This window comes from Meriones unguiculatus, chromosome 15, assembly GCF_030254825.1.
Source record: "Meriones unguiculatus strain TT.TT164.6M chromosome 15, Bangor_MerUng_6.1, whole genome shotgun sequence".
In the NCBI taxonomy this organism is placed as follows: domain Eukaryota; kingdom Metazoa; phylum Chordata; class Mammalia; order Rodentia; family Muridae; genus Meriones; species Meriones unguiculatus.
The window spans coordinates 37,082,398-37,104,914 of NC_083362.1; the positions used below are offsets into that span (position 1 = coordinate 37,082,398).

Here is a 22,517-nt window from a genome sequence, read left to right on the forward strand (position 1 = left end):
GGACTGTTTTCTCTTTCAGTAAATCAGAATTTCGTGATACTCTTGGGCAATGCGGAGAAGAGGAGAAGAGATGTTCTCCTCCCCGGTGTTCGCGCCCAGGCTCTTCCAGCTGTCGGGCTCCGCATTCCTGGTCTGCAGCTCGCAGATTTTCGCCGTGACCGAGGTGAAGGGCCAGCGCGCGTCCCCGGGCGTCCCCGCCCTCCGGGTGCTCACCGGGGGGCGCTGTGCGGCCTGCGTCTCGGTGAGCGGCGGCCCGGGAGCGAGGGGCGCGTCCGGGCTGCGAGGTCGCCGCCCCCGCCGGGAGAGGGGAGTGGCCGCGCCGCCGCCGCGCCTGGAGCCAGCGCACTCGGAGGCCGGCCGGCGGACGCGGTGTGGGTGCGCGGGGCGCGCGGGCGGCTGAGCGGCGCGGGACCACGAGCCCGGCTTCGGGTGCGACCGGCGTTCCTCGGGCGGCGGAGGCGGAGCGGCGGAGCGGGCTCCGGGCGAGGTAGGCTGCGCTCTGCTCTCGCGTGCCGGGTCCCTTCCCGCCCGTGCCTTTGTGCGCGTGGCCCCGGGCTCCGCGGCAGCCTGCGAACGCGGCTCCCCCGGCCCCCGGGGCGCTCCTCCCGCAGGACGCGGCGGCGCCCCAGCGGGAACCCACGCGCGCTCGAGGTCGTCGAGGGTGATCGCGGCTCTGGGTGGCTTCGGGAGCGGCTGGAGGAGGGGGTCGTAAACTAAGTTGCTCTCTCACTTTGTGGTATCCGCTTCGTATGTGTGGCTACGGGGGAACCCGCTTTCCGTGGGCTCACCCGCACCTCCCCCCCATCTCCATCCCCGCCTCCATCCCTCTGGCCCATCGGAGTTTCCCGGCCCCGGGTTCTGTGGGACAGGCTCTGGCTTCCTGTGGGAAGGAGAAGCGGAGGTAGAACAATGGGACGTCCTGGGGAGTGGGGTTCAGGTGCGGTGTGCCCCGGCCGCGGCACACGAGGAGGGGCGCCGGACCCGGTGGCTCGCCCTGGGCGTGCAGCTGCGCCCCGCTCCTTTGTTCCGCCACAGCGGAGGGGGCTGCCCCAGGTCCCGTTTCCTGCCCGGGATGGGATTGATTCACAGTCCCAGAGAGGCAAGGGGAAGGGGGCGGGGCTCGAATGGAAACCAGATTGGGAACGGGAGCCCTGGAGGGTGTTGGGCAGGGTGGAGCGTTGGGGAGGGGGTGATGAGAGTGCGTTGGAGTTAATTACAAACACAACCTTCTGTCTAAAGGCCTGTGGAGTTTATTTGCGGTGCTTTGTTCATGCTACGGCCTAGCACTAATTGTTGCAACAAGTTCTGGTCTTCCTTGAAGTTCTAGGCTTTAGCTATGAGCGTTTGCTGACTGCAGATCTTGTTAGTTATAATGGATGACGATTTTTTTAAAAAGATTTTTGTAATGAATCAGAATATTTGAGTGCATATGTATTTGTGGGCTTCACTGTGACTTCAATAGGCTGACAAAAACAACAACAAAACAAAACTCAAAACCAAAAAACTTTTGAGACATGATTTATTCTTTGCCTGACCTGGGACTCAGAGATCCACCTGCCTTTGCCCCCTGAGTGCTGGGACACCACCACGCCCAACTAGGTGTGTATAGAACCCTTTTGACAAAATAGTTTTCTGCATTATACAGTATAGTTACGATGCTTTTCCAAGGGCGTTTGGGGCCTGGGAAGCACCAGAAAATTGGCTTGCTCAGTAAATGAATCAGATGATGTAACATTAGTTGAGGATTCTTTTTTGTCGTTGGTCGGGGTAGGGGGAGGACACCCCACACTCATTTTGGGTTTGGATTTTGGCACTGGAGCCATGACTCTGGGCTTTCATGTGGGCCTACTGGAGTAAGAGAGCATACATTGCCTGGCAGTGAATATTTCTCTGTCTCTCTCTCTTTTTAGAAGGAGTAGAATTGAATGTAGTATGTCAGGCATTTTCTAAGGTGACCCAGTCCTAGATTGGAATCAGGAATCCCAGAAGGATTGGCTGATGTCAGGAGTGGAAGCGAGCCTTGGGATTGAGTGATGGCTCCTTTCTGAACAGGCCATTCCAAGCAAAACTGGGGAGCAGGCTGACATTTCCAGGCATTGATGGTTGTGCTGCTGGGACCCTGAGTCCGGTGCAGGTTAGAGTTACTGTGGTGGGAACTAACAGCCTCTGACTGGGACCAGTACTGCCTTTTGGACAAGCAGAGGGGCCACCATGAAACCACTACTTTGGCCATTTGCTGTTAAGAGGAACCAAAGCCGAAAGCCTTTTAACCTTAGAAGGCGAACTGGGCGCTTACTCTGAGGGAAAAAATGTTGTGTGCCCACTAAGTGGTAATGGAAAAGAGCCGGGCAAACTCCTGCTGAGGGCTTGTCTCTTTTGAGGGGGATGTGGTCAGGCTTTCAGGCCAGCTGAGAAGTAGTGGCGCATGTCCTCAAAAGCCATTACGGTGTGAAGCTGGAGTGGGGCAGTGTCCAAGAGTTGAGTTGTCATTACAACTGACACACTGCCTGGCAGAACAGTGTGCCATGGCAGCTTCCAGAGGGGCTCTCTTTTATTGCTCTCCCACCATTCTAGACTTTTCATTCATGTGAGTTGTTTCGTTAAGTGAGTTCAGTTGGATTCCAACCAAGTGCTCCTTGGTCCATACAGTAACAAAATGTAAAGCATAAAGGAATTACTGCTACTGGAGGCATGAATGGGAGACTCCCTGAGTAGCTGGTTTCTGGCCTCTGGCTGTCCCAGTGGATGTGGGATTGTGGGATAAGTCTGGCAACAGGCTGCACCCCTTCTGGGATGAGTCATCACTTTGTCAAGTCTGGAGCTTAGGAGTGACTGTCTCTGCATAGCCATGCACAGCAACAGGGATGGACTGACATCACGGGGGAGGGGTGTGGGCTGGGAGACGGATGGACATTTGTCTGAGAGGAGAACTGTGTCCTTGGCATCTATTGTATGTCTATGCCTGTGCCACTTGGGCTCCTTTTGGGTGAAGTTCGTCTCCCACCTGTGTTCTACTGTTCTCAATAGTTAGACATTTAGATTTTAATTGAATGGGCTAGTTATAGTAGGTTTATGGTATATAGAATTTTACAGGCATCATCACTATGCTGATCTTTAAAACAGCTTGACCAAAGGTCTCAGTTAGCCCAGGCTGGCCTAGAATTCATTATGTAGCTTGAGGTTGCCCTTGAGCTCCCGATAAAACTGTCTCTTCTCCCACCCTCAGGCTAGCTTTATAGGCACAACTCACTATGCCTAGCTAAAACTTTCTTGGTTTTTGTTTTGAAACAGGTCTTACTTTGTGTCCGAGACTGTTTGAGAAATCACTGTATCCTGGGCTGGCTGTTACCTCAAGGTAATTCTCCTCCTTTAGCCTCCCAAGTGCTGAGATTATGCGTGAGCCAACGCTCCCGGCTTAGTATGTTGCCTCTTGTACTGTAGTTGTGCAGGTACCCAGTAAGTGACAGAGTTGAGGTCTGAAGTGCTTGACTGTCAAATCCGTTTTCTAACTAAACAACTGTGTGGTGCTGAACACCATTAATCCCAGTTATCTGGAGGCAGTGGCAGACAGTGATTTGGAGACCAGCCTGGACTACTGAGTTCCAGGCTATGATGAGAGGCCCTGTCTCAGACAACAAAGAAGCAAACCAGTCTGAACAATCACAATTTAACTTATTTATTTGGTTAGCTCTTTGCAGACCCCACATGACTTTCATGTGTATTATAGTCGTTCCTTCCTAAAGCCGCTGTGAAATAGGTCTGGGAGGTCGGAAGAGCGATGCCACTACTTTAAGATAACACCATTTGAAAGGTTTATACGATTACTTAAAAAATATCCCACCAGGGTCTTAGGTAGGCCAGGCTGGTCCAGAACTCACTATGTAGCTGAGGATGACCCTAAACATGTGTTTCTCCTGCTTCACACACCTTCGCTGGTTTTATGAGACTTTGGAGACTGAGTGGAGGCCTTCCTGCACGCTGGGCAAGCGCTCTCCCAAGGGAACCGCATCTGCAGCCCCTTTACTGGTATTTTTGAAAGAGTCTTGCTGTGTAGTCGAGGCCGGGCTGGAATTTGCCATCCTTACGTCCCACAAACACTGGGATTGTAAGTATGTGCCACCACACCCAGCTTACATAAGCTTCAACAAAACAACTTTATAGGAAGTTAGGCAGCCAGCATTTAAAAATAATTTTTTTTTTTTTTAAAAAAAGAACATTTCAAATTGGTAAACTGGAAGTTGACTTTATATAGCACTATACATTTTCTGTTTCTTGAAATCCATTTTAGCTCTTTTTATCGTAAAGTCTTTAAGAGCACTGCACTTTAGCTCCTCAGCTGAGCCCCAGAGGGGATGTGATGCGGAGAGGAAGTGGGACAGCAGAATTGGAAACACACGCAGCCACAGGCTAAGGATTTTCCCAGCACTTGCTTCCCGTCCTGGCAGGAGCCTTTTGCAGAAGACATTCTTCCGTAGGGAAGTGTCAAGGGTCTTCCTTCGCCGGGTCCTCTGAGATCATCACATGACTGAGCTCTGTGGGAACACACATTCCACATGATTTGTGTGCTTACTCCTTCCCCACTGGGAAGTGAACTAGTTTAGACATCAGTATAAAAGAGGAACAGAGGTGACCTGTATCCTTGGGCTGGAACAGAGAATAGTGCTAGCCAGAGAGACCAGACCATGGCCCAAGAGTGACCACCACATACAGGAACAGGAAGGAGCTTTATATTGAATTATTTATGGAGTTCTCAGAATGTGTAGGTTAAACAACAAATCACGGTTCTCCTCCACTTACACACACACACATACACACATACACATCATATGCGTTGCATACATATACATATTATTTCTTAAAATAAATTTAGATACTGTAAATTGTGCTTTTCCTTGGCTAGGTATTTCAGCTGAGGATACATTTGGAGTCTCCAGGGTCAGTGGCATAGCAGTAACTTAATTTTCCAAGACAGGCAGCAAGTGTGCCGAGTTCTCATCTTTAGCACCTTCTTATAGACCAGTACTGATGCAGTGCTTGGGGGTTGGGGAGAAAGCTGGCCGTCTGCTTCTCTTACAGCTTTTTGTTGACCTTGACAGTTTTGGATACCGTCTTCATCAGTTCGTATATAAGCACCCTGTACTTGACACCTTTCAAAAGCAATGAAGGGAATCCATCGTGCCTCCAAGGACAGTGTAGCAGGGCAGATGGATGTGCCTGGAGAGTGGATGCTGTTGAGATGAAGAAAATGGCTGTGACAGCTGTGGTGATCAAGGCCAAGGCAACACATGCTGCCCAGACAAAAGCTGAAAATAAACAATTGGGAGAGAGGAAGGAAATGCAACACAGGTGCCAGCTCCATCCTTGGCTTTGTTGCCTTCAGCTTAGTATGATGTGAGAAGATGCAGGCCCTGGCCCCTGAACTCCAAACCCTGAAGTAGTGACACTGTTGTGTGAGAAGGCTCAAACAACACCTGAGTGCTCTCAGTCCTTAGCTTCAGCATCCTTTCTTCTGTGTTCACCCTGATGGCACGTTCCACTACCTCAGATGTGTTTGTGTCTTAAAGGCTGTGGTGAGCATGAAATTCCAAGTCCGTAAAGGAGGGATATTTCTGTTTAGTCTTTGTCCCTGTTGCTGTGTTAAAATACCTTGTCTAAGGAACTTAAGAAAGAGGTCGTTGGGCTCACACTTCGAGGTGCGGTCAGTCCTACCTAGGAAGTCAGGGCAGCAGGAGCTCAAAGCATCTGGATATGTTTTTCTCACAGTCAAGAGTCAGGGCAGTGAATGCCTGCTGCTGCTGGTCTCGCCTTTCCCCACTTAATGTAGTCTGGGATCCCAGCTAGAGAGCGATGCTATCCACAGACGCACCGTGGATAGGTCTTTTCACCTGAGCACAATCAAGGTGACCTCCATTGACATAGGGGCTCATGTCTCCCGTCATCATAGATTTTGTCACGTTGATACTGTCACCTTCCTAGTTCATGTTGTGCTATGGGCTGTTCATGATAGTGTCCACTAAGTACAAGATGTATTGTTTTTATTAGTGCATACATGTGTGCATTTCGTGGCATACTTTTTTTGTTTCCTTCTACCTTTGCATGGATTCCAGGGATCAAACTTAGGTCTTGGTGTTTGTTCACTTTTACCAGCTGAGGTATCTTGCTGGCATTGGGCCACTTACAAGGACTGAATTTTAAGGGTTTTGAGGGAGCATCACTTTGGAGAGCGACTTCCTGACTACCTCCTTCCTTGCTTGTTTACTTTGTCATCTAGAGTCAGGCTTCCTGTGTGAGCCCTGGCTGGCCCATAGCTGGGAAAATGGGTTGGTTTCTCTCACTTCATCCTCAGTCTCTAAATTTTGTGCTTACTCCCTAATCCTGAGTCTTGTCCTCATGAGACTTGGTTGAGAAGCCAGACTCTGGCTGGTGATCTTTCTTGTCGCTTTTGCTAAACCCTGAAACCCAACGCCTGTTTCTAGCAGTTTCTGGGAAGCTCAGCCGACTCTGGGAGCATGTGCTGCAGACACAGTGAGGGCAGGAGCAATGTGCTGTGAGATGGTGGCTGGGTACCCTGCAGGGCCTGTGAGAGGACTTTGAGCAAACTCAGGGACAGTGGACGGAGTCAGTAGAACTTACAGTCTTCCAAGATAGGCAGTTTTAGAAAGAGTCCACAGAAAAGAGCACTTGACAAAAAGATTAGGCCCCTGACTTTCCTTTTAGCTTAGACAAGCTTAAGAGGATACCAAAGCTAGGCCTTCCAGGAGCGTTAGGTGCACTGAGATTTTGGAGATGGCTAAATTTTGCCAAGACAATTTAACTTTTTTCTCTTTTCTTTACTTTTCTTTTCTTTACTTTTCTCTTCTCTTCTCTTCTCTTCTCTTCTCTTCTCTTCTCTTCTCTTCTCTTCTCTTCTCTTCTCTTCTCCCCTCTTCTCTTCTCCCCTCTTCTCCCCTCCCCTCCCCTCCCCTCCCTCCCTTTTTCCCTCCCTCCCTCCCCTCCTTCCTTCCTTCCTTTCATTTTTAAACTTAGTTCAAAGGAGACTTTGGGTGACTTAATTTCATGCTTCATGCTGGATGCATGTATGCGGCTGTCACACAGATTTCCCATTAATATGTAATGAAAGTATGTGGGGCTGGTAGTATAGGTCTAGCCTGGCTCACATTAAAGGAGCCCCTCTGAACTTAATCTGTAGCAGCGGGGTGGGGGGGGGTGGGGGGGGTGGGGGAGGGGAAGGGGGAGGGGGAGGGTGGCAAACCCAAATCACCAGTGTCCTCTCTCTTTTTCTCTTAAATGAGATAAGGTTTTACCCAGGCTGGCCTTGAACTTGAGATTCTTTTGACTCTCTCCTGCGCCTACCCAGCCTAAGAATTCAGCATCCTGTTTGTTTTGTTTTGTTTATTTGTTTGTTTGGGTGTTGAGACAGGGTTTCTCTGTGTAGCCCTGGTTGTTCTGAAACTCACTATCTGTTCTGGAAACTCACTCTGGAGACCAAGTTGGCCTCAAACTCAGAGACCTGCCTGCCTCTGTCTCCCTAGTGCTGGGATTAAAAGCATGTGCCACCACTTCCCAGTTTAGAGTTCAGTATCCCTCAGTAGGTTTTAGAAAACTGACTTGAAAGAACAATGAAAGAGATTATTAGCTGTTGGGCTTATATATGTGTCATGGACCTATTTCTTTCCTTCCATAGTTTTATGAAACATTTTCAAGTACTGAGACCCTACACACACACACACCCCTCACCCCCCACACCCCTCACACACACACACACACACCACACACCCTCCCCCACCCTCCCCACCCCATACACACTCCCCACACACCCTCCTCAGTCCCAGAGAACTGATTACAAGGTTTGCCCCACTCACAGTTTCCAGTGTGTAACTTCTCTCCCTCCCCTCCTGTCCTTCCCTTAGAATTCTGTACTGTTAGCCTCTGTGGAGCTGTTTGCAGTACACACATAGGAAACACGCTTGTTTCCTCGCTGACCATGTTTTCCCCTTGAAAGTGCCTCAGAAGAATTGCCAGTGCTCATTCATTTTAGAGCCAGAGCACAGCTGCCTTGAGGAATAGCTTAATTTTCATAAACATTGGGTTTGTGCCAGCTTGCATTGCTGGCTGTAGTTTTCAGTCCTCATGTAATCTTCTTACATTTGAAGTAGGGGAAACCATCGTTGTGAATGAGCACTGACATGATGAGCCACGTAGGCAAAACTTCTCATTTGCCTGAAACCTCCAGGGTGTGGAGAGGAATTCAGAAAAGCAAGTGAACTTCGACGTTGGGTTGGGACTTGGGGCTTATTCCTTTGTCGTTCTGTGACATTTGGGGAAGGGCGTGCTGTAGCGTGGCTGTAGATACACGTTATGTAAGGGTTCAAGGGTGGCTTGAGCATCTATGTTAGTGTAGTTTCTTAAAAACCTCTTGGGCCTAGGGAAGTTAATCTTGACTTATTTTTATCTTATAATCTGTATGTTTCTCACTTTCCTTAAAGATAGAACTTGTGAAGTTGGTATTTTGATTTTTGAATCCCCAAGTTCTGGAATGACACAGCTGAAAAGATCCTGGAAACTTAAAGGTCATGGCGATCATTCTCTTACTGTAGCTGTGGGAGGACAGACTCAGGAACTTGACCCTAAGTCTTTAGTTGTTTTCCTTCCTGTGGCGATGGCTCACTGTCCCCCAGACCCATCTGAATCTGTGCTTGGCTTGGCTGTTTTTGCTAAAAAGCATTCTTATCACCCACTTCTCTGTTTTCTGCCACCCTTCGTCCACCCAGTTCATTGCTGCATTCAGCTCGCTCTCAGTCAGATCCTTAAGCCTTTACTCTGGTTTAGATCTTTGAAAGCATTTGCCCAAAATAGCTTGTTCCACACATAAAAAGGAGGAGAGTGGGGAAAAGAAAGCCCATAAATTACATAAAAAAGGTTCCTTGGCCAAGGTTAGAACTGCTTCGTATGAAGTAAGTTTCCTGAGGGATGACCTCCTGGCCTTTTCGGGTGAGAACAGTGAAGTCCTGAGGAGCATGGCTGCCACACATCCTGATGCCCCGGTACCCTCCTGAGCAATGTTTCTACATAACTCTGCTGTTGTCACTTCATTGTACATTTTTAGATCTGTGGCTCTCTGACTCTACTGAGAATGTATGTCCTGCATGAACTGCACTTGATTCACCTTTTTCACTGTTCTTCCTCCCTCCTTCTTTCTTCCTTCCTTCCTTCCTTCCTTCCTTCCTTCCTTCCTTCCTTCCTTCTCTCTTTCTCATCTCTTTCCTTTTTTCTTCCCTCTCTCCCTCTCTCCCTTCCTTAAGCCATTAGTTCCACAACTTATCAAGTGATAACCTCACTTAAGTCCATGATGACCAAAGCTCCTCAACCCACCAGGCGGAGAACCCCACCTCAGGGCTCAGCAATCTCACTCATTTTTTTAATTGACTTTTCACTTTTGTACATGTGTGTCTCTGAGTATATGCCCCATGATGGGGCCCTTGAAGAAACTAGCTTTGTTTGTTTGTTAAAAGGTTGGGTGTGGTGGCACATGCCTTTAATCCCAAGGCTTAAAGGTGAGCCAACTTGGAGGGACTTATTTCTGGTCAGCATGTCCTTCTTCCCCAAACAAAGCTGCCTGAATAAGGAGGGGACCACCTCTGTGATGCAGCCAGACATCCTACTTCCAGGTTTCTGGCTACCAGCGCCGTTAGTTCAGACAGTCCTCCATGGTTACGTCATGGACGGTTTGACTTGATGCTGTGAAAGCAATATGCGTTCAGTGGAAACTGTACTTTGCATTTTGATTTTTCCAAGGCTAGAGATATATAGATATTTCTATGTCTCTATATCTATATCTATATAGAGATATAGAGATATACAGCCCAGACACAGGGCTGGGTGGGAGCCATAACTGCCCTCATCTATGCGGGGCAAGCAGAGTGGAGAACTGAAACCTGGAGTAGCCTGCAGGGTCCTGCATTGCTGCGTTGTGAGGTTCCGGAGGCTGGGCGTAGCTAATGCAGTTTCAGCTCAGGATGTTTTAGCTTCTGAAGGGGGTTTTGGGGACGAAACTCCATCACAAATTGAGCGATTGTACTGGTGCCATTTCCACTGACCACTGCTCTGTCAGGCATTTGAGTATCCTGCAGAGCAGCTGTCTTTGCTTAGAGGTCACGCCTGCTCCCAAGAGCAGGGTGGGTGGAGGGTGATCTGGATTCCCCTCTGGGCTTTGCACCTTGTGCATCTGGTGGTGCAGCTCTGTTTGGTCACCAAGGCCCTGCGCTGTGGGCAGCTTCATTTGAGCCTTCCATTGACTTTAGTCCATATAAGTGAGAAGCAGGGTGGTGCGCTGGCCTGGGCCCCCATAAGCAACGGCTTTGACTCTTGAGTCTTGTACGTAGTGCTGCCAGCCCGTGGCTGTGGCTTTACTGTTGAGTCTGTGTCTGCCTGTTTCCTCATCTGCAAAACGTGCGTAAGAACAGATTCTCCTCTGGGCTGTAGTAGGGATTGTGTGAGGAATGTATGTGCACATTGGCACTGTCAGCCCAAAGCAAGCACTCTGTTAGCTTCTATTGCTTGGTCTTTTTGAGAATGGGTTCCTAAGGCTGCTATTCCCTGCAATGTCTAGATCTGCTTGAATTCAAGCCACATGTATAACTTATGACCAACAGAAACTTTGGCATTCTCCCTGGTATGTAGGAAGAAAAATGGCACAGGAAGAAATGCTGACAGTGATTGTTAGGATAGCAGAGTGACAGCACTTGTATTGTTACACCTCTCATTGTTTTCTCCCTGGCCACTCATAACTTAGTAAGCTACTGGAAAAGGACAGGCCAAGCTAGCCTTTGCTCAGATGCTGCAAGCTGAGGGAGGGCAAAAGGACCAATGCAGCGCTTTCCTGTAATGTTTAAGAGTTGTGGAAATGTATGGAGATAGCCTAGAACCCCTGCACTGATGTGGCCCATGGCAGCTCAGTCTCCAAGTGGGTTCCCTAGTAAGGGAACAGGGACTGTCTCTGGCATGAACTCGGTGGCTGGCTCTTTGATCACCTCCCCCTGAGGGGATAGCAGCCTTACCGGGCCACTTAGGAAGACAATGCAGCCAGTCCTGATGAGATCTGATAGGCTAGGGTCAGAGAGAAGGGGAGGAGGACCTCCCCTATCAGTGGGCTTGGGGAAAGGCATGGGAGGAGATGAGGGAGAGAGGGGACAAGGGAGGGGGCTACAGGTGGGATACAAAGTGAATAAACTGTAATTAATAAAATATAAAACACACACACACACAAAAGTTGTGGAAATGCAACAGTGCTCAACTGAGTTCAAACAGCCTCAACAGAAGGACCCCTCGACAAAGTTAGCAAATGAGCTGTGTGCATTGGGAACCCCTCTTTCTTTGAGAGCTCCTTCTAGTGTCATTTTCTTCTTCACCTCTGTGTTTCCTTAAGGGTCCCTAGTCATCTGCATTCCTTTGTTCTCCCCTGGAATGCCTTTTTTTTTTTTTTTTTTAACTCACATCGTTCTCCTTCACTTGCTATCATCCAGGACGGATATGCACGCTCAAGGTGTGGATTTGATTTCTCACTGTGTGGTAAGATATTTTTCACCCTCTAAATCAAGTGGCCTCTTATTTAGTCACACCTAGAATCAGCAAGGGAAGTTACGAGCTCATTAAGCCCCAGGCTGTAAGAACACCTGGAGCCTTGGAGGGCTGGATTCTGGAGGACTGGAGGACGGGCTTGAATTTTTCTCTTTGCCTATTTAGTTGGGGCTAGTCTGCAACACCATCATTGTGTCAGAAAATATGAACTTTTCCATACTGGTAGGATAGAATTCTGGAAAATTACCCAGTGCGTTTTTACAAAGAAACCATGCCAAATCTGATAAGTTTCCTCAAAACCTCATTGCTCTTAACTTCTTTCGTGGAGAGTTCGTCAGGCTTCCCAGCCTTCCTTGTGTTCCTCTTTCTCTAATTATGCCTGGAGAACCACTATCTGAGACCACTATCTGATTATTAAGTAGTTCCTCTAAATAATCTCGACAGGCCACAGAGGTTTGTGGGGAACAGCAGCATTGTTGCCTGATGTTAGGGGAGAGTTGCTTACTTGAGAAATACTGCTGATGTCACCAAGATTGCATTTGAGTTGGGCATTTAAATAAACAGAAGTAAGGCCTGCTTCTGAAACTTTTTCTGTAACTTGGTTTTTCTTGAACGTTAACAGATGTATTTACTAACGTTCTCTGTCTGAAGAGGTCTGTTGCAACTACAGCAGGATCTGGGTTGATAGTTGGTCATAACTAAGATTTATTGCTTTTCGAAAGCCTTTATCACAGCGGTTCTTTTAATCTGTTTGAGATTGGCAGCAGGTGCAGATCTGTCTGTCTGTGCTGCTTAGGAGGTGTTATTATAATAGGAGTTGGCATGACCTTCCAGATTGATTTCCTGTACTCTGATTCTGTGGCGTTGAGTTCAACCTGGGCATGGCAAGGCTAAGGCATGAGCCTTGAGGAAATCACAGTGACATTGTAAGCGCAGTGGCATCTGTCTTAATGCTTGGCCTTTTGGGCAATTTGAAAACAAAATGCCGAGAGTTTCAAAGAATCATCATAAAAAAACTTATTTTTATGAGAGTTTATTGAGATTGTAGCAGATGGCATGGCATGGCAGCTAAAGGTTCCGGCTTGTCCCCCAAACCATTCATAGAATATGGGGTTATTAGAACTCTCTTGGATATTTTGTAGTCGAGAATGGTTTTAACATTACTTAGAGTTTGGAAAGTAGAGTTAAAAAAGATGCTTATCAGAGGCTGTGTGTGACACACACACATAGGTTCAAGCCAGACAAAATCCTTCTTGAGAAGGATCCGTGAACACAAAGTCCCACCCTTAACCAAGAAGCTATTTGTAGTTGATACCTGCTGGGAATGGGAAAATCACTTTTTCCCAGTGCGTTGTCCCTGGTATGGAACCAACCACACTCCAGGGCAGGCCCTATGCTCATGACTGGTTGGCCAACAAAGAACTGACTCATTAATGTGTTTGTTTATTTACTTATTTAGTGTGTGTACTTTTGGTTTAGTGTTTTTTTTTATTTGATTAGTTTTTTTTTTCTTTTTAAAATTTGTTTTGATTTTCATTTTCTGGTTTGGTTTTGCTTTTTTTGAGAGAGAAAACATGAAGTTGGATGGGCAGGGAGATGAGAATGATTTGGGATGAGTTAGGGAAGAGGAAAGAATATGATCAAAATAAATATATTGTATGAAAAACAACCTTTTCATAAGAAATAAGAACATGTATTTGTAAGCCTGTTCAGGGTTGGGGATCTCACTATTTGGTAGAGCACTTGCCTGCCATTCAGGAGGCCCTGCGTTTAATCCCCAGCACTGGGTAAAAGTAGGCTTGGTAGTTAGCTCATGCCTGTGTTCTCTATCTGTGGAGATAGGTGGAAGGATCAGGAGTTAAGAGTCATTGTTGAACTTGATCTTGAACTTGATTTTGATCGTGAGTTGGAGGTCAGCCTGGAATATATGTGACTTTTTTTTTTTTTTAAGCATACTACCATAAAATGAAAAGTATAGTCATTTCAGAATAAACCTTTCCAACCTGGTATGTGCATATTTAGAAATATAATTGCAGACATAGAGGAGAGTTTCTTTGTTGCTGCCTAGTTTTAAAATGTTGTTGTTTTGAATTGTCATGTAACTGTTCATGTTCATACCATGTGCACCGTGTATTATATGTAACGATCAGACCTCTCCTCAAACACTGAGCAGTTCTTCGTGGTGGGAAAGCTGCACAGCTATTCAGATACATTGTACGGCAGCATAGTATTCCACTGTAGTATTGTAATTTTTTCTTCTTCTTTTTCTGGCACATTCCTCTATTTTCAGTCAGGTTGGTTTGCTGTCATGAATGATACTGTGGATGACCTTTTGGTAACTATAACTTCGTCCAGATTTGGATGATTTTTCTTCCAGCAGAGTTTGAGAATGCGGTGACTCTGCAAAGATTTTCCTGAAGATTGCCATTGTACGTTGGAGGAGCAGGGGAGTTGGAAGGAACACAGTAAAATGTCTGTTTCTGGCTTGAGTGATGCCAGCCCAGATAGGGCTGCAGGAGAGGGGTTCTCTTTGGTTTGTGTATGTCATGCAGGCAGGGAGGAAGTTTCAGCATGCTGTTGAGATGCCAGGCTGGATGGAGCCTAGTCAGGACTCAGGGCCTGTGATCCAGATTATACGTAGCATGATGTCTCTGCTTCAAGCTGTAGATGCGTTAGGATCAAGCTGTGGATTCCTGACTAGAGCCTGGAATGAGAAGAGAAGTTGCAGGACAGGACTCCAGGAACATTGTTTTGTGAGCAGAGGCAGGAGGAGCTAAGACAGGGAAGGGTAGGGAAGTGGCCTCATGGTAGAAAGGACAGCCATAAGGAGTGGGCCAGTGGCAGGCCACAGAGACATGGCGACATTTTATTTGAGATGGTTTCAAAGCTTGTGAGGAGAGAGACAGGGTTCTGGGAACAGTGGTGCCTGTTCAGTGTGGTTGAAGAGACAAACAGGTGCTAGAAGGGGCTTTGGGAAGCTCCGTCGCTTGGCTGAGGCTTTCATAACTAAATGCCACAGAGTGGCTTAAACAACAGGCCTGTTCTCTCCTAATCTGGAGGCTAGGAGTTCAAGACCAAGGTGTCATCAGGCTTTCCAAAAGTCTCCTCTGAATAGCTGGCACTGGCTGCCTTGTGTTTCCGTCACTCCTTCTTTTTAAAAGAAAATATATTTTATTTTATGTGTGTGGATGTGTGTTGGCATGTTTGTCTGTGTACCATTTGTGTGCTTGAAGAGGCCAGAAGGGGGCACTGGATTCCCTGTAACTGGAGTTTCAGATGGTTGTGAGCCGCTCTCTAGGTGCCAGGATCAAATCCAGGTCCTCCAGAAGAACAGCCAGTGCTCTTAACTGCTGAGCCATCTCTCCAGTGCCGTGTTCATTCTTGTAAAGGTCGGCTGTACTCCTCCCTTTAACATGAAAGACCTCTCCAAAGAGCATCACATTTTCATGGTGCTAGGATGGCTTCATCCTGTGAACCTTGAGGAGACAAACCTAGCCAGCATGCATGGACCGTGAGGCCAGTGACCCCTGTCTCTCCCCTTGCCTCCATCCTGCTAATCTTGCTTGTCTTGGCTACTCTAGCAGGTCTTGTTCTTGCTCATCTGTTTTCACGTTTCTGTAGATTTGCGCCTTGGTCCATTTCATGAACTCAAGTTCATCTGTCTGTCTTCAACTCTTCTTTAGTTACAACTCTGTCTCTTGTGGCACAATTCTCAGTATCCTAGTCATAAAAATTTATATCAGGGGAACTGTAGTAAATTGTATTTGATGATAGCATGGCTCCATCATGGGACCCTGGGCTATGGCTTCTCCTACTGCATCCCTCTGCTTGTGGTTGGGAAGAAAACCATAGTGGTAATGTCAGTTTAGGGCAAGGTTCAGTAAAAATGTACATTCAAGTTTGCCTTATGTTTCACAAATTAATTTTTTTCCTCCAGAGTTTAATTTTGAGTTTCTTTCTTTCTTTTGTTTTTTTTTTTTTTCAGGAGCCCACATTAGTTAAAATTAGACTGAGTGGGTTACAATCCCAGTAGAGTCTGGGGGCAGAATTATTTCAGTGGGTATGTTATAACTGACATATATTCTCTCTTATATATAGATATACAGACACACAGAGACATGTACATGGACTCACATGAGGACCATACACACAGATACGCACCACACATATAAAGACTCACATAGAGATATGCACACAGACACACAGATAGACACACACACACAGACTCAACACAGACACGCACACGTGGAGGATTAAAACTATGTAGGTATTAAGTCCTGTTTGATGCTGAGCTGATACACAGATGTGCATGTTAATAAAGGAATCAGAATTGACACATGAGTAGACACTATGTGTTTGGCTGTTTTGGGTTTCTGATATGTATGTGTTCACCCAGAAATGAGGGATTTCCGGTGTATGTGAGTCTTACACTGCTTCACGTTACTGTAACAGAACAGCCGAGGCTGGCTAATTTATTAAAACCATTACTTCAGCTCATAATCCTGGACATCCACGAGCACGCACCATCATCTGCTTGATTCATAGCAGAAGGTGGAAGACGCGTGAGCCTGCATGGAGGAGAGGGGACAGAGGTGTGACCCTGCTGAGCACTGACCTTCCCTTTACGGGTCTAAGCCTGTCTGCAGAAAAGCACACTGAGCCCTCGCAGTCACCTCATTGCCTCCCTACCGCCCACCACTTGTCAACACCGCCACACTGGCCAGTTAAAGCTCAGCGTAGATTTGACTGGGACAAGCCATATTCAAACCCTTGCAAAGAGTGTAGATGGGTTTCTTCACACAGTAGTCTGTTGAAATATATCAATATTATTTCAAAGAATTGCCTGGGCCTCGTGTCATCTGAATTGACTCCTCCCCTCCATCCACCTCCCCAGGATAAGGAATTGAACCTGGGGCTCTCACACATGCTAGGCACATGCTCTACTGCAGAGCTTAAGATCACATTGCTTTCAAGACACTGAGTATTGGATCTGTAAGTGTGGTGTGGTCATAAGTGTATTTACTATTTGGCTGCTTAGAGCAGGGACACCCACATTTTTCCTGAGGTCCTTTATAGCCTTTTCTAGAGTGTGAAATTCTCTTTGAGGGCAGTGTTTATCTCTGTTGGCAGTTTTAAAGATGTAAAATTTTGAGGTATGAAACTCATTTATTTTTAAAAAGCAGTGTGTATGTTTATTCTTTGAGCCTCTAAGGGTTCAGTCATGACATGTGGCCTTGCCCTCTGGACTGTATGGATTTGAAGTATTATTTTTGTGCCTAAGTGACTTGAGCACTTGAGACTGTACATTTGGAACTGTGTAAGTACGACAGGATATAGCTTTGAAAGGCCAGTTCTGCTTTTAGCTGGATAGCATGCTGACACTCTATTCTTCCATTGTCTAGGCCACAGCTTTAGAAGGCAGTACCTGTGATAGGCATGGTGGCACAACCTGTAATCCCAGCTCTTGGGAGGTTGAGGTCAGCCTGGGCTACATAGTGAGTCCCAGGCCGAGAGGAGCCACAGGAGATCCTGTCTCAGGCAGGTGAAGGGGAGGGAGAGAGAAAGGCCTTGCTGTGTCAGCTAATCTTTCACCTACCCCCACCCACCATCGGCGGGTTTCCCAGGTTTTAATTGCCTAATTTCTCCTGTGCATTTTTGGTTTCATCTCGTTTGAATCACTCCACTTCTTACTCCCAGGCTGGAGATTGGAGCCCCAGCTGCTAGCTTGTGCTGTGCCTTTTTTACAGTGAGAGCCTATAAGTCCTTTATTTTTCTGATGTAATCATCTCGGAGCTTACCGCCTCCATATGCAGACCTAAGGCCTAGTCCTGTAAGCTCCTAGCTCTGTACAATCTAATCGCGGCCTAGAATGTTTTTACCCTCTGAGACTTACTGCTGACTAACTCATCTTTCCCAGCTCTTTCTGAACTCCAGCTGGCTGGTTCAACTCAGCTGTCTGCCTCAAACTCCTCTCCTAGCTGACTGATTCATTCTGACTTCTCTCTTGGCCTCTGACTGAATTGTTCTACTTGGTCTCAGACTAACTAGCAATCTGTTCTATTCTTTTGGCTCCTTCTCAAGCTCTGGCTTGTTCTGTCTTTTACCTGTGTCTAGCTAGTTCTCTCTTCAACCTATCTCTGTAAAAGTCTCCTACTAAAAACTGCTTCTGAATTCCATGAACTAAACTGCCATGTACTCAGCTCCACTGCACAACTCATTGACCCAACCAGAACTGACGGAACTAAACTGACTAGAAAGAGCTGCATGCTTCTGTCTCCTGAGTGCTGGGATTAAAGGTGTGTACCACCACGCCTGGACCTAAGCTTTTTCTTACTTGAAACTTGCTCTATACCAGGCTGGCCTTGAACTCAGAGATCTGCTTACCTCTGTCTTCTGGGATAAAAGGCATGTCTGAATTCCAGCTAGATCACACAAACCTAGAAGATCTTTGGATGTGATCTTTTACCAGAGCAACCACGTTCCGATTAATATTCCTCTACAAGAGCCTGTTTCCCCCTTAATTTGCCTGTAATCTAATCTGCGTGTACTCTAACAGCTACGCAAAGTAGCCCTCCCTTTGACAGTCATTGTCCCAACTAACTCAGACCATGAGTTAAATATTCTTTTTTGCTACCTGTGTTGTAGTTTAAATCGGAAATGTCTTTCCAAAGCCCATGTGTTAAATACTTTTTGGCTGCCTGAGGCACTTTAGGGAGGGTTGCTTTTTGGCTACCATGAGGTGAACAAAAGCTTTTACCGTGATACACTACACCACTATAATCCTAAAGCCATAGGGCCAAGTTCCCGTGGACCGAATCCTCTGGAACTACCTGCCCAAACAAACCTTTCCTCCTTCTAAGTTGCTTACCGCAGGCATTTTGTTACCTTAACAGAAGGATGACTAACGCGGCTTCTGTGTCTGTTCAGAGGCGCTTAGGTGACTCTCCGCCGTTTGTAGGCAGCAGCTGTCATTTCATGTCCTCAGACTGTGCCCATCCTGATGAACTGTCATCAGTAACCCTGCGGTGTGGACACAGTAGATGAGGCTGTGTCACAGTCCTCTCAGCTCTCCCGTGCTCCCACCACTCTGGCTGTAAGTTCTTTAGCTGGACTCCCAGCCTGGCCGCAGGATCCCCTTCATTCTCACCTCCTTTGCCCTTCGGACTTGTACATGGCTGTCCTCTGCTGCCATTTTACAGTCACTGTTTGCTAAATGTGGTTTCGATTAGCGCTTTAAGAGTCTTTCCCTGTGGTCACGTCCATGCATCCTTTGTTGTCTAGGTCATCAAGGTCAAATTTTACCCTGAGCCATCTTTCTCTGATCTGCCTGTGCCAGTCACGCCAAACGCTCTATTGCTAATTATAAATGTAAATTTAATCTCCATATTCCTCATCTCCAGGTGAAGAGGCACACTGTTGATTGGTTACATTGCTCATAATTGTTGACCCAACTCACCTGCAAATGCTTGGGAAGGGGCGGATGGGCCCCTTGCTCTTTCTGTGCCCTGAGCAGGCTGGGTGCTCAGAGCAGTGGGTGATTGACAGCAGACAGTCCAGTGCAGTTCATCATGCAGGTCCGCCCTGGGTCGATGCTCTGGCTGCCTCTGCCAGCCTGGTATCGACCTACTTTACCCTTCTTATCTGTGTGCAAAATATTTGTTGTACTTAGTGTGTTCTCCCTGTCACAACGAATGTTTGTCTCTCCCTCTTGTGCGAGCTGAGGGCTGAAGAGCTGGTGGAAACAACAATGGAGAAGAAAAGTTGGTAAGCGGCTTAATTTCTGAACTGGGGGCCTCATGCTTAGCTTATTCAAAATGGCTCTAATTTTTGTAACTACCTCTGTAGCCAGCTATTAAGAAACAGATCCGTGAATTTTAAGGTTTTAGCCTTAACTTCATGGTGCACAATCGCATGTATTTTGAAAATGCTTTTTGATCAAGCACTTGTAGAGGAAGTGAACTTTTTCCATCTGGGTTTTACTGTGCAGTTTGTTCTTGGGTGTTTTCTTACCATAATGTCCCTAGGGAACACAGGTTGTGAGGCTCTTTGCGTGGGCAAGCTGATTAGCTGTAACGGAGGATTTTTGTGTAACGTAATAGGTGTGCTGTGTTCAAGGAAAAAAGTGTACCTGTGGACTTTGGAGTGATGCTGTGCTCAGGGGAAGTAAGTGCTGTTACTGGTGACTGCATGGACGTTTGGCAGACTTGTCATTCAGATTTAGGTATCACTCGTAAGTGGATGTTTTGTAAGCATAGGTTTTGGGAGACACATTTGGCATCATTTAAAAAGTATTGTGGCATGCTGTAAAGGTTGATTTGTTTCCTTTCAGTTCCTCATAAATACTGCAAAGTACAGTTCGTGGTAGCTTTGATTCTTAAATTTAGTGGCACTTAGAACATTACAAGGTAAGAAAGATTCAGAAATTGGTACAGAAAAATGCTTCCAAATCAAATGTGGTCGTTAATTTGTAATCACGCTTATGGCTTACGTGAAGGAACACACTGCAGCAAGTTAGCCTTTTTTTTTTTTTAATTCTTTTCAAATTACAAAGTAGCGTTGCTTTCTGAATTTATATTATCGGGGTCTTTGTGTGTGGGGAACATCTTAGCTATTTTGTTTGATCGCTTCTCAACTAATAAACATTCATGAAATTGTAATGTAAATGTATAAACATCTCTCCCTTTGTTTACATAGTTTATTAGACTTTATTTTAGTAGCTAACTGCTCAGGGAGTTTCTGATTTCTTTTCTAAGGACTTTTCGTAGCCACAGCTACAGAGCTGCATTGGTAAGAATGTACTTTTGTTAATATGTAGGTTTATTAGTTTGTAATTTTGATCCATATGTAAGTACTTTCATAACTAGATGGGTTTAAAGATAGCGGATGTCCTTTTTGAAGCTATGGTGTAGTTAGCTGTAAACACAGAATCCGTGTGTGTCCCCTAGGCCTTGAGCTGTGAATTGGGCCATTCTGTTTATTCTGTGCATGTTTTTCTATGCTCTCTATAGTTAGACTTTTAATACATTTTTTTCCATGATGAGTCCAAAATAGACAGCTGCTTTCCTTTGCTTCTGAGAAAATGTCATTGAGATTTTTGTGGACTGGCGATTGCTGACTTTTTGTTTTTTTAAAACATTCTTTAGAATTCCCCAAATGAAGGAAATGAGCCTTTCGAGAATTAATCACGTGATGAGAACTGGGACAGGAGACTTTGGGAGACAACGTGTTGTGTACTTTTGTGGGGAAACTGAGGCTTGGAGGTGGCGTTGCGCCAGGTGTCTCCACACTGAGTTGGATCTGATGCGGGCTCATGGATGTAGCTTGGCAGAGTGCTCTCCTGGCGTTGAGTAGTCCTGGCTTTGAATGGACAGGTGGTGTAAGCAGAGGGCCAGGGCCAGCTGGGCACTGGAGGACTTTGGTGGGGTTTGTAGCCCGTGGAACAAAACGAGCGTGGTACCTTCTGATTAGTAAGTGGATTCATTTGGAAGGGAAGTTGGCCTCCCTGATGGCTGTGCTCAGTTTAATAATTACTCGGTGCTCGTGGCATCTGTGAATCCGTCAGGGCTAACGAGAGCTGTCAGCCTGCCAGTTATATTCGAGCAGTTTTACGTTCATACCGGGGTTCCAGGGTCTCAAGTTCGCCAATCTAAACATTCGACTTCTTGGAATCGTTTTTATCCGCCTCGAGGGAACAGATTGAGAAGTCTTAAGGGTTATAATAGCGCGTTCCCTCATACAGCTGAGTTTGTGTTTCTGGATGAAAGAGCAGTTTACGGTGTTGGGCTACCTGGTCCCTCCGGGATCGTAGCCCTTCAGACATTAGCTCATTGATTCTTGTTCCCTGTGAGCTGTGTAGCATGATTCCAGGTTCCCTCTTAAATCTAGCGTTCTGCACCTTCTGGGCTTGTGGAAGGTGAGGAATGCTTCTGTGGAGTGTGGGGAAGCAGAGAAGGAAGGGCTGGATGTGGCTTTTTGTGAGCCTCGGAGAGATGGCCCTTCCTGGTGTTCCTGACATAACTCAGTGGACCTACCTTTGGGAAGTGACTGTGGGGACTGTGGTGCTGGTGGCATTTCCTCCTGGGTATGTGTGCTAGTTACTTTCCCGCTGTCACAAAATGGCTGGCAAGGGCAGCCTAAAATAGGAAGGATTTCTTTTGGCTCACAGTTCAAGTGTGCAGTCTGTCATGGAGAAGTCATGACACAGATGGCGAGGCATACTACCCCCACATTCCAGAAGCAGAGAGTGACGTATGCTGGTGCTCAGCGGAGTCTTGAACCCTAACTCTCGAATGGTGCCACTCACATGAGGGTGTGTTTTTCCATGTGATAAAACCAATCCTGAAACTCGCTTGCGGATGCTTCCTGAAGTTCACATCCGGGTGATTCTAGACCCTGTTTGTGGGCCGACCAGAAGACTGACCAAGATAATAAGTAGGACTCCATGGGAGCGGAGGTCTTTTGCAGGTGAGGTGACTACAAGTTAGTTACGTGGACAGGGTCGAAGAGCATGTGAGCTCAGGGTCAGCAGAAGAAAACTGTGTCTACTGAGTTTCATCTCTGCCAGTCTATGTATACCTTCCTCTCATCCTGAGTTTGGGGACCAGAAATTGGGATTCCAGAGCTGAATACCCTTGGACTCAGTCTGTGGTTGTAAAGCCTGGGATGGATGTACTGACTTTACGGGTGTGGATCTGGCATCCCTCAGTGTACCAGGTATGTCTAACCCACGCCTGTGGGCCAGCTGTGGCTCAGGATAGCTATGAACATGGCCCAACATAAAACTGTAAACTCCTTTAAACATTAGGTTTTTTTCTTTTTTTCAGTTTCTTTTTGTTAACCTAGTTTTGCTGTTTCTGAGCATGAACACTGTAGATGACATTTGTTTATCTATAGGTCATGTGCCAGGTAAATGATTTCTGTATGACTTGTGTAATGCACAG

The 22,517-nt window shown here is 46.6% G+C and overlaps 1 protein-coding gene and 1 long non-coding RNA gene across 6 annotated transcripts in view; one reads left to right on the top strand and one right to left on the bottom strand.

Moving 5' to 3' along the window:
* Positions 1–341: 341 nt before the first annotated feature.
* Myo1b (myosin IB) overlaps positions 342–22,517 on the top strand; it is a 158,949-nt gene continuing 136,773 nt past the window's right edge. For 3 of the 5 annotated variants that reach the window (XM_021643028.2, XM_060368350.1, XM_060368351.1), the window contains exons 1-2: positions 342–487; positions 3,292–3,355. The gene's annotated coding sequence lies outside the window, so the exon portion shown is untranslated. Of the gene's footprint in view, positions 488–3,291; positions 3,356–19,196; positions 19,342–22,517 lie in introns of those variants that run through there. The other 2 variants (XM_021643030.2, XM_021643027.2) reach the window with 2 other exon arrangements.
* LOC132648057 (uncharacterized) lies at positions 3,654–19,169 on the bottom strand. The gene is made up of 3 exons (XR_009586425.1): positions 19,034–19,169; positions 18,463–18,597; positions 3,654–4,532 (listed from the first exon to the last, which is right to left on the bottom strand). It is a non-coding gene; the product is annotated as an uncharacterized LOC132648057 (long non-coding RNA).